The sequence below is a fragment of the Phacochoerus africanus genome, chromosome 9 (assembly GCF_016906955.1).
Source record: "Phacochoerus africanus isolate WHEZ1 chromosome 9, ROS_Pafr_v1, whole genome shotgun sequence".
Classification (NCBI taxonomy): Eukaryota; Metazoa; Chordata; class Mammalia; order Artiodactyla; family Suidae; genus Phacochoerus; species Phacochoerus africanus.
The window spans coordinates 81,571,936-81,583,969 of record NC_062552.1 but is presented as its reverse complement, the minus strand read 5'-3'; the positions used below and the strand labels follow the sequence as shown (position 1 = coordinate 81,583,969).

The window sequence follows — 12,034 nt, the reverse complement described above, 5'->3', positions numbered from 1 at the left end:
GCTATAGCCACTGGCCTACACAACAGCCACAGCAATGCAGGATCTGAGCCATGTCTGCGACCTACACTGCAGCTCACTGCAATGCTGGATCCTTAACCCACTGAGTGAGGCCAGGGATTGAACCTGCAACCTCGTGGTTCCTAGTTGGATCTGTTAACTACTGAGCCACGATGGGAAGTCCTAAATAATATATTTTTAATTCAAATTACTCTTAAGGAAAAAAAAGCAGGTTTTTTTTTTTTTTCTAAATTTTGAGATCTTATTTTTGGAGTTAGGAACAGAGTTTCTGAAATTGAGAAATTTTGGAATAGGAAGATAGGAGTAAGATTTGATAATATTAGCAACCTTAAAAGCATCTCTAAGAACTCTCATTTTGGGGGCAAAAAGAAAAATGAATTATTTTGGTAGCGTAAGTAGATTCTGAAAATCAGCGTTACTGTTTTCTTAGGAGGTACCATAGGTGAGTTTTGACTCAGAGTTTAATATTGTTAAGAAGAGAGAGAACCAATTTTGGGCCTACAGTGTGTATCAAATAATTCTGATTGAATAGACTTTCTGTGGTAGACTTTCTAAGGAGTCACTTTATTATTTCCTTTCAATCAGTACTATTGTAATACTTTGAAAAAGCATGTATTTACCAACTCCTCTTAAATACTAGTGAGTTTTTAGTTGAAAACTTATTATTCAGTCAGCTTCATTTAAAAAATTCTAATGGCTTTTTAATTTTTTTGTTGGTACTGCATCCAAAATATCCTTGAATGTCTGACTTTCATAATTTTTCCATGTTTTATTGACTTACTCTGTGTGGATCAATAACAACTTTTAAAAGAATACCTTTAAAAAAACTTTAAAAATACCCTGTTTCTATGTAAATTGTATTTTTAATCTAAGTATCATGTCTAGAACTCACAAAAGCACCCCAGAATTTCTTCATGGCTGTCTTCATTTCTTTGTTTCGCAGAGTATTAGATAATTGGGTTCAGATAGGGGTGATAACAGTGTAAAACTACCTACAAGAAACTTATCCACAGAGTGGTTGCTGAAGGGCCAGATATAGATGAAGATGCATGGGCCAAAGGAAAGAACCACCACTGTGATGTGAGCACTCAAAGTGGAATGGGCTTTGGACTGCCCAGCAGAAGAATGGCTCCTAATCGTTATGAGAATCAGACTGTAGGAAATAAGCAAAATGATGAAACAGCTCAGAGAGGTCATTCCACTGTTGGCCACAATGACTATCTGTACAATGTAAGAATCTATGCAGGCAAGCTTAGCCACCAGGGGGAGATCACAGAAAACGCTGTCCACTACGTTGGAACCACAGAAAGGCAAGTTCACAACAAAAAGGTATCTGAAGCCCCGAGTGAAGGAGACCTAAGAACCATAGGTCACTATCAGCAAAAGGCACACCTTCTTGTACATGATGGTCGTGTAACGTAGTGGCTTACAAATAGCCACGTATCTGTCATAAGCCATGGAAACTAAAAGCACCATTTCGACTCTACCCAATAAGTGGAGGAGAAAGATCTGTGTGAAGCATTCAGCAAAGGAAATGGTCTTGTGCTTTTTTACAAAGTTCACAATTATCTTAGAGCTGACCAATGAAGCAAGGATCATGTCCACAAAGGAGAGGTTCCCCAGGAGAAAGTGCATGGGAGTCTTCAGGTTTGGGATGTAAAACACTGTAACGACAATGACAAGGTTACCCAAAACTGTGGCCATATAGATAATGGAGACAAGCACAAAAAGGAGAAATTGTATATCCTGGGAACTGGTCAGTCCCAGAAAAATAAATTCTGAAATTTTGACTGATTTAATTTCTCCATGGTCTCCAATTGTATGGATTGTTCTGCACAGGATGACCTGTATAAAGAAAGAAGAAAGCACTAATACCATGGAGATTGCCAGACTTTTTATTCCTTTGGGTCAAATCTCATTTGACTTTGACATTTTTCATGTTATTCTGTTACCGCTGAGAAGTAGGACATATAAACCGTCAACTTTTAACCCCAACTTATAACAACAACCTGTTCATATCTCTTGATTCCCCTAAGCAATTCATAACTCAGAGGCATATGCTTTGTCTTTATAGATAAGAGGAAATATTGTCATCTTTCAGAACTTTGTGATTTTATGGGAGATGAGATCCCTTCATCTAACTTCCTCGGAGGACAGAGGGGCTTGGCACTCTTGAGCAATCTCTTTAAAGTTCAAACTTTAAATACAGCTGGGAGTTACTGTATTCCCACAACTATATTAAGAAATTGTATTTTAGTCCAAGAGTTTTGAATGGTCTGTGATCCAACAGCTATAAACCTGAGCTGAGTCAGTGAGATTTGGAGTGAATCAGACTGCTCTCTTTTCCCCAGATTCCTAAGTGAGCTTCTAATCTCTTCACATTTTTGGGAAGCCTTTCTGGCACAGACTCTATTTCCTAATGTAATTATCACTACCTATGGCCTGCTGTGGTGGAAACTCACATTCCCGGAGAGGTCTTAAATGTCTTTAATTTGCAAAGGCAGCTGTGGTTAGGCAGCAGAGGTGAATATTCTGAGTTCCTGTGTAACACTTTCATATCCTAAGAAAGGCCACACATTATAGAGGGAGTAAGAAAGATGCTGCGTTCTAAATGTTTATAGAAGGCAGCTTGTTTGAGCATTGCATAAGTGGAACTGGCTCCTTGGATTCCAAGCCTGTCTGATAAGTGAGTCAGGAGGTGAGCATGAAGAAAACACCTGTGTACCATTAGAGCCCAGGCATGAGACTTCACTTTGAAACCATTAGAGATTTTAACAAGCAAGACTTTAATTTGTCATTCTTTACTTGTATAAATTTTCACTATTAAGCCAGCATGGCAATAGCAAAAGCAACTGGGCTGATGGCCATTGCAGTGCTTTATTTGTCTGTGCTTGGAAACAGTTTGATCATGTTTTATTAAGTCTCCTTAGTTCTTAGATAAATCAAGAGTAAGGGAGGTTTTAATAATGAAATATTAAACTGTTAGGCTAATATAAACAGTGTTCATATTAGATCTCTAGGCTGATAGAACTGGTCATTCTCTTTACAAAGCAGAGATGTTATTGAATGGAAGAAGAGAAGCAAGTAATCCTTTAGGTGGTGGAGAAAGCAAGAGTAGAGGAACAGAGGCCAGTAATGCAGGCTTTGGGGGTGGGGACTATAACAAAGAGAGATTATATAGAGTACAAGAAGAGGACGAGCGGAGCAAACCTCAATGAAAGCAAGTATTTCAGGTGAAATAGTGGAATAAGTGGTAAATGAAGATACTGCAAAAGATTCTTGGAGAGGTTGGAGGGAAGAGCAGCTGGTTTCAAGACTTTCTGGGCCATCAAAACCTACTTGTTACTACTTTTTATAGTAGACATTCTTGTGAGAAATTATATATCAAAATTAATAATTATGAAGTGTAAGATATAGACAGCTTGAGTTTTTAATTGAAATATTGTATGCAAAGCACTTGGCACATAATCTGGCATATAGTTCACATAGAAATGTTAGTTATCACCACTATTTCTGTTTTGAACTTCCTCAAGTTTAAATAGATAATTTAAACAACTGGAATTCAAACTCAGAATTTCATGACACCAAAGCTATGTCCCTAACCAGAGAGTTAAGTCTTAACTTTAGCATATTCTTGCATGCCATTTCAGGTGTTGTGTTTTGAATTTTGTTTGTTTGTTTGTTTGTTAAAGGCTGCACCCATGGCATATGGAGGTTCCCAGGCTAGGGGTCAAATTGGAGCTGTAGCTGCTGTTGTACATCACAGCCACAGCAATGGCAGCTCTGAGCTGTGGCTGTGACCTACACCACAGCTCATGGCAACGCCAGATCCTTAACCCAATGAGCGAGGCCAGGAATCAAAACCTGTGTCCTCGTGGATGCTGGTCAGATTCGTTTCCACTGAGCCACAGTGGGAACTCACCATTTCAAGTTTTTAAATACTATAATTTTTGATAATGCACTTACTAGAATTAATAGGTACATGCACATTTTGAAAATAAAATGTTGAAAAACTGCACTATAATCACACTAGTACATTCAGTCTTTTTTTGTATTGTAGTTGTTATTTGAGTAGAACAGTCTGGTTCCCTGGAGCAAAATTCTTTCATGACCTGGTTTATATGTAATCTCCCCTTGGCATGGGACTGATAGTTATTCCATGCTTATTTGCTCCTTATTCACAAGTTATATTCTACTCTAAAGCCTTCACTAATGTTAATGTTAAAAGTCATTTTTATACATTTCAGTAGTTGTATAAAAATGACTTTTAACATTAATCTGAATTTGATAGTTGACATTAGGACCATAGGACAAGAACGGAAAACCCCTGCATGCCTTGAGCAGTTTTGTATAACAGAAGCTTCAGAATATTTTCATTATTATATCATAGTATTCATATTTTCAGCCATAAATTTGGACAGTTTCATACCTTTGTAGTATATCTGAAATGCTTTGAAATTCAGGGGAAAAGCTAATAAAGTTAAGCTGTTGCCTCTCACTTTCCCCATATTTCTCACACCAGAACACCAAACTCACCTACTCTGGCCTGCTGTGTCTTGCTGCAGCAGAAGTATTTTGTAAACCTTTTCTAGGAATGAAAATTACTTCTCATTCAAGGACTTGAGCTGGTGCTCTGGTCTGCTCTGACTTTAGACAACTGATCTCCACATTTAATTTAGTTAATTCCCTGGTCTGGGTATTAGGGCTTCACTTAACAAGTTTGTCCTCAAGCAGAATACCAGTACTTTTCTGGATTCTGACTCTATAACCCTTTTCATAACTCTGAATATACTGCTCTGTACTATCAGGTACATCTGTGGAGCTCTGAATCCAGCTGCCTCTTCTGCCTTTTGTTTGTGTTTCAATCCTCCACAAATTCTGGGACATAAACTAAAGATTTCTGAGCAGAGGGGCTAAAGATTTGTGCTTTGTTAAAAAAGAGTCTGCTTTCCTGATCAAATGTCCTTTCTATATTGCTCTCAGGTGAGGACACTGACTCTGCCCTGATTCTGGTCAGTTAGGTGAACCTGTTCAGCCCCTCAAGAATAAGTATTTTATAATGGATTTTTTTTAAAGCAATGGTTAACATTTTAGTTTCACAATTCACTCTCAGCTTCTAGGAATCTTCAATCCCTGTCCCCTCTAGGACTCCACTCCCACCCCCACCCTGCCTAACACAACACTACAAACATTCTGACTCTTACTGAATCCTTACCTCCCATGGTCTTCCTCACTTGCTGAATAAATGGTAACATCTGCATTGGTTCCTTACTTGGGTTTAGCCAGCCTTTCCAGGGCTCCATTTCTTTCTTTTGTTTACCAGTCTGACTTACACTGAAGAGAAATTGGGTATTGAGTTTTTGCCCTTCTCACTGCAGAGAGGAATTACACAGGCCTGCTGAGTAGATCACACAGGGAGCTCAGGAAGAAGAAGGAAGGGGTAATTACAGGCAGGAGTCACTGGAGTCTCTGAACCCAAGTGATTCCTTTATTTTTGGAGTTTATGCAGCTAATGGGATGTGTAGAGGACAAGGCTGTACTTTTTATTTAAAACATATTTATATTTTCTAATCTCTTTTTACTCTTCCCAGACTCTCAGCAAGAGCCCAGAGATCAGCAACTCTAGCACTAGCAGTTTCATTCCTAGAACTGTTTGGAGCCTAAGCAACAACACCAAAACAAAAGCTTAAATATAGCTACCTGTTTGAGCATAAAAATGCTTAGATTCTCTAAAATTATCATGGTTTATTGTGAGCTGGCTCTTTGTTTTAATGGTTTTAACTTGGCAGCAGCCTGGCTCTCTCCACAAAAGCTTCTAGGAAGGATGGTTTCAGGAAATTTAATTCTCTATTAAGAAATGCATACATCGGCCTAAATGAATCTTCTTGACTTTCTATTCTCTTTCCCCTGGCACTGCCCTTTTAAGTTGAAATGTAATGTATATATATACATATATATATGTGTGTGTGTGTATATATACATATTTCTGTCTTTAATTCATTTATTAATTCTAAATATAGAATTAACAAATATTCTAAATACAGAATTAAATAAATATATGTATTTATGTCTAATTCTTTTATTAATTCTTTTTTTTATTACTGTCATCTTAGCCCCTAGCAAAGTGCCTGGTATACAATGGAGCCTTAAAATTCTTCCCTCAATATCAATAAATAAGAATCAGGTTTTGAGGTTCTGCTATTTTCCAGACTCTGTATTAGGAACTTCAAATAAATCATTTCACTTAAATTTCTTAACTATGAGTTTAATTATTTCTGGCCCATTTTCTAGAATCTCTGACTCATTTTCCAAGCCTGAGATAGTGTCTTTTCATGGCAGATTAATAAGATTCAGTTAACAGTAGCTTTTTTGTGTGAGCTGTAACAGGCAAATATATTGACTTAATTATAAATTTTGCAAAGTGTTTTTTGCTTACCACTTCAGAAGCAGCTACAAGCAATTAGTTCAAACAGAAAAATAGATGGCCTGGGTGAGGAGGCCTCTGAATCCATTGTCCCGTAAGAAGGAACAAGTTACTAAGGTATATAAATTCCAACCTGGGGATTTCCTAATACAGTTTTCATTAGTATTAGGTAGTGTCCAATACATGCTAGAAAGTTTTGGGAATCCTCAGGGGGAGATTCTAATGAGAATTCTGTCTGTTCGGGGTATAGTGCTTCAGAAAAAAAATGATTTATCATCATTTGGTCTTTTAGTACAGTGATAGTTTGGCATGATAGATGAAGTTAGATCCATGAGGGAGTTTGGAATGTTTATTTTTATTTATTTTTTTCTCTTTATGGCTATACCTATGGCATGTGGAAGTTCTTGTACCAGAGGTCGAGTCAGAGCTGCATCTGTTGGCCTGTGCCACAGCCACAGCAACAGCGGATCCAAGCTACAACTATCACCTATGCTTCAACTTGCTGCAGCATTGGATCCTTAACCCACTGAGCAAGGCCAGGGATCAAACCCACGTCCTCATGGGTTCATTAACCACTGTGCCATGACCAGAAACTTCTGTCTTATTTTTAGATCCCAAATATAAGTGATCATATAATACTTGTCTTTTCCTGTATAACTTATTTCACTTTGCATAGTACTCTCTAGGTCTATCCATGTTGTTTCAAATGTCAAGATTTTATCTTCTATAGCTGAGTAATATTCTATTGTATGTATTTACCACAGCTTTATTCATTCATCTACTGATGGACACAGAGGTTGCTTCCATATCTCAGTTATAGTAAATAATGCTGCAATGACCATAAGGGTGCATTTAACTTTTGATTAGTGTTTTTGTTTTTCTTTAGATAAATGCAAGACTGGGATTGCTGGGTCATGCGGTAGTTCTGTTTCAATTTAGGAACCTCCATATTGCTTTCCATAGTGGTTGCACCAGTTTACCTTCCCATCAACAGGGCAGGAGTATTCCCTTTTCTCTGCATCATTGCTGACACATTATTTGTTGATTTTTTTGAATAATTGGAATTCTGATTGGTATGAAGTGATATCTCATTGTGGTTTTAATTTGCATTTCTTTTATGATTAGTGATGTTGAGCATATTTTCATGTCTATTGGCCATCATTGTGACTTCCTGGGAAATATGTTTATTTGGGTCCCCTGTCCGTTTTTTAAATTGGATTTTTTTATATTGCATTGCATGATTTCTTTATATAATTTTATATTAATCCCTTATCAGGGATTAGTATGTCATCTTCAGATATCTTCTCCCACTTAGTAGGTTGCTTTTTAGTTTTGTTGGTGGTTTCTTCATTGCACAAAGCTTTTTAGTTTGGCATAGTCCCATATGGTTATTTCTGCTTTTGTTACCCTTGCTGAGGAGACATAGCCAAAAAATATCACTCATTATACTTTCTGTGTTTTTTTCCAGGGGTTGTAGGATTTTAGGCCTTATGTCTTTATTCCATTTTGAGTTTATTTTTGTATATGTTGTAAGAAAGTGGTCCAGTTTTCCTAATTTTATTTATTGAAGATCTTGTCTTTCCCATTTTATACTCTTGACTACTTTTTTTTTTGTCTTTTTTGCCATTTCTTGGGCTGCTCCCATGACACATGGAGGTTCCCAGGCTAGGGGTCCAATCAGAGCTGCAGCTGCCAGCATATGCCAGAGCCACAGCAATGCAGGATCCGAGCTATGTCTGCAACCTACACCACAGCTCACAGCAATGCCAGATCCTTAACCCACTGAGCAAGGCCAGGGATCAAACCCGCAACCTCATGGTTCCTAGTTGGATTCATTAACCACTGAGCCATGATGGGAACTCATTGGCTACTTTTGTTGTAAATTAACTGAACATTTTATTTCTGGAATCTCTTTTCTGTTCCATTGATCTATGTTCCTGTTTTTGTACTAGTACCATGTAGTTTTGATTACTGTAACTTTGTAGTATACTTTGTTATTTGGGAATGTTATATCTCCAGCCCTGTTCTTTTTTAAGATCACTTTGTCTATTTGGGATCTTTTGTATTTCTATACAAATTCCAGGATTATATGTTCTACTTTTGTAAAAAAAATGCTGTTTGTATTCTAATAGGGGTTGCATTGAATCTGTAGATTGCTTTGGGTATTATGGACATTTTGACAGTACTAATTCTTTCAATCCATGAGCACAGTACATCTTTCTATTTATTTGTATTATTTTCAATTCCTTTCCTCAGTGTCTTATAGTTTTCAGAATACAGGTCCTTTACCTCCTGGGTTAGATTTATTTTTTTATTCTTTCTTGATGCAGTTGTAAGTTGTATTCTTTATTTTTTTATTTTTTAAAGTTCTGTTGAAGTATAGCTGATTTACAGTATTGTGATATTTTCTGCTTCATTTTGTTTTTGAAATATTTGTAGTGGTGTCTTTAGGATTTTCTACATACAATGTTGTGTTATCTGCAAATGGTGACAATTTTATATCTTCCCTTCCAATTCATATACTTTTTTTTTCTTTTGTCTTTTTGCCATTTCTTGGCCTGCTCCTGTGGCATATGGAGGTTCCCAGGCTAGAGGTCCAATCGGAGCTTTAGCTGCCAGCCTACACCAGAGCCACAACAACATGGGATCCGAGTCTCAGCTGCGACCTACACCACAGTTCATGGCATTGCCAGATCTTTAACCCACTGAGCAAGAGCAGGGATTTAACTGCAACCTCATGGTTCCTAGTCGGATTCGTTAACCACTGTGCCATGATGGGAACTCCCAATTTCTACACTTTTTAACCTTTTTTTTTGGTCTGATTTCTGTGGCTTGGCCTTCCAATATCATGCCAAATAAAGTAGTAATGATGGGCATCCTTTTCTTCTTCTTGACCTTAGAGGAAAAACTTTAGGCTTTTCAAAGTTGCATATGTTAGCTATTGGTTCTTCCTGTGTGGCCTTTATTATGTTAAGGTGTGCTGCCTCTATACTCACTTTGTTTAGAGACATCAAAGTGGATGTTGAATTTTGTCACATTTTATTTTGCATCTATAGAGATAATCAAGATCTTTATCTTTGTTCTGTTAATGTAGTGTAATACATTGATTGACTTGCTAGATTTTGTACCTTCCTTGCATTCCTGGCATAAATTTGACTTGATCATGATCCTTTTAATTCATTGTTGAATTTTGTTTGCTACTAGTTGTCCCTTGGTATCTACTGGGGATTAATTCCAGGATATCCATGAATATCAAGACCTATGGGTGTTCAAGACCCTTCTATAAAATGATTATACCTTATGTGAAATGGTTTAGTACAATGAACATAGTCAGCTCTTTGTATTCAGAGATTTCACATATCCGTTATTGTTTGAATCTGCCTTTGCAAAATTGATACAGAGGCCAGCAGATATCATTGGCCCACCAAATTTTACTGAGGATTCTTGTATCAGGAACACTGGCCTATAATTGTGTGTGGGGGGGGGAGAGAAAGAGAGATTTTTTCCCGGTTTTATATTAGGGATATGTTGATGCGGTACAATGGATTTGAAAAGTTCTATACTCTAATTTTTGGTATTAATTTGAGAAGGATAGATGATAACTCTTTAAATATTTGGTAGAATTCACCTGTGTGGCTGTCTGGGTCCAGGACTTGCCTTTTTTGGGAGTTTTGATTACTGTTTCAATTTCATTACTAATAATTGGTCTATTTAAATTTTCTATTGCTTTCTGATTCAATCTTAGAAGATTATGTTTCTAGACATTTATCCATTTCTTGTCCAATTTGTTGATGCATAATTGTTTACAAAACAAATGGATATTATAATCATTTTTATTTCTGTGGTGTTTGTATTTACTTCTCCTTTCTCATTTCTGATTTTATTGATTTGGGCCCTCTCTTTTATTTTATTGGTGAGACTGGCTAAAGATTCATTAATTTTATTTGTCTTGTTGGAGAACCAACCATTAATTTCAATGAGCTTTTCTATTATTTTTAGTCTCTTTTATTTATTTCCATTCTGATCTTTATTACTTCCTTTTTCTATTAACACTTGATTTTGTTTTTTCTTTGTGTTCTAGTTCCTTAAGTGTAAGCTTAGATTATTTGATATTTTTGTTTGTTTCCTAAGATAGGCCTGTATCACTATAAACTTTCCTCCTAGAACTGCTATTGCTGTATCCCATAGTTTATAATATGTTGTATTTCTATATTTTTTCAAGATATATTTTGATTTTCTATTTAATTTCATCAAAGATTCATTGGTTTTTAGTAGCATGCTGTTTCACCTCCACATATTTGTGTTTTTCCTAGTTATTTCTTGTAATTGATTTCTAGTTTCATACTATGGTAATCAGAAAATATGCTTGATATGATTCCAATGTTAAATTTATTGAGACTTGTTTTTTGGCCTATCATGTGATCTGTCCTGAAGAATGTTCCATGAGCACTTGAAAAGATGGTAAGTTCTGTTGCATTGGGTTTGCATGTTCTGTATATATCAGTTAAGTTCATCTGGTATAAGATATACAGTAGGAATTCTTAACTGCTATATCCAGACTGGAATATGGTGGGAGGTTTGATAAAATAGGTTAAGGGAATTGAGAGACACAAACTTTCATTTTTAAAATACATAAGTCATGAAGATTTAATGTATAACTTGGGAACTATAGTCAATAACTTTGTAACAACATTGCATGGTGACAGACATTTAACAGATTTATTGTAGTGATCAAGTCTTAATGTATATAAATGTCAAATCACTATATTGTACATCCAAAAGTAACATAATATTGGATACCAATTATACTTCAATTTTTAAAAAGCAAAATTCATCAAATTGGACAAAAATAAATTTTGGCAATATTAATTCAATTCACTAGTATAAAAGATTAAATGAGTAAAGATAATTATCTCAATTTTGCATATACATTTTATGAAATCAACAATAATTTATGTTTTTTTAAATAGAAATCTATTAATATAAGAACCATGTCTTAATTTTTTAAAGTTATCATTGATGATGTTATTTTAGAAACAAATATACATATAGAAAAAAGGTGATATCTTCTCCTCAGCATTGTACTGATGATTCTATCCAATGTAATATGGAAAAATTAAGAGAAACAACAAGTACTTGGTTTGGAAAATATCAGGAATTAAATAACTATTTTTTTCTAAATAAACTAGTTGGGACATTGAGAGGAATCTATAGGCAAAATTAAAATGAATGATGGGAAATTTCATCAAATTTACTGAATATATGATGGATATACAGAAATCTACTATTTTTCTATATCAGTAGTGATCTACTAAAATATAAAGCAAGAGTGATTCCATTGTAATGTCGAGAAAACATGATGTCTGATAACTCAGTTAAAATATCACTAAATATTATAGAATAAAATGTTAATTAAGGAAATACATATATATACTAGGTTCATAGATTAGAATAATCAAAATATTAAAGTTATCCATTATTTGTGAATTAATATATAGATTGTATCCAATTTCAATTGATATCCAAAGATTGTTTTTGTGGAATTTGACCACTTATCCTAAAATCATCTAGAAGAGTTAATTGACAAGAAGA

The 12,034-nt window shown here is 35.5% G+C and overlaps 1 pseudogene; it reads right to left on the bottom strand.

The window, feature by feature from the left end:
• Positions 1-886: 886 nt before the first annotated feature.
• On the bottom strand, positions 887-7,466 carry LOC125136720 (olfactory receptor 4K17-like; annotated as a pseudogene).
• Positions 7,467-12,034: the final 4,568 nt, after the last annotated feature.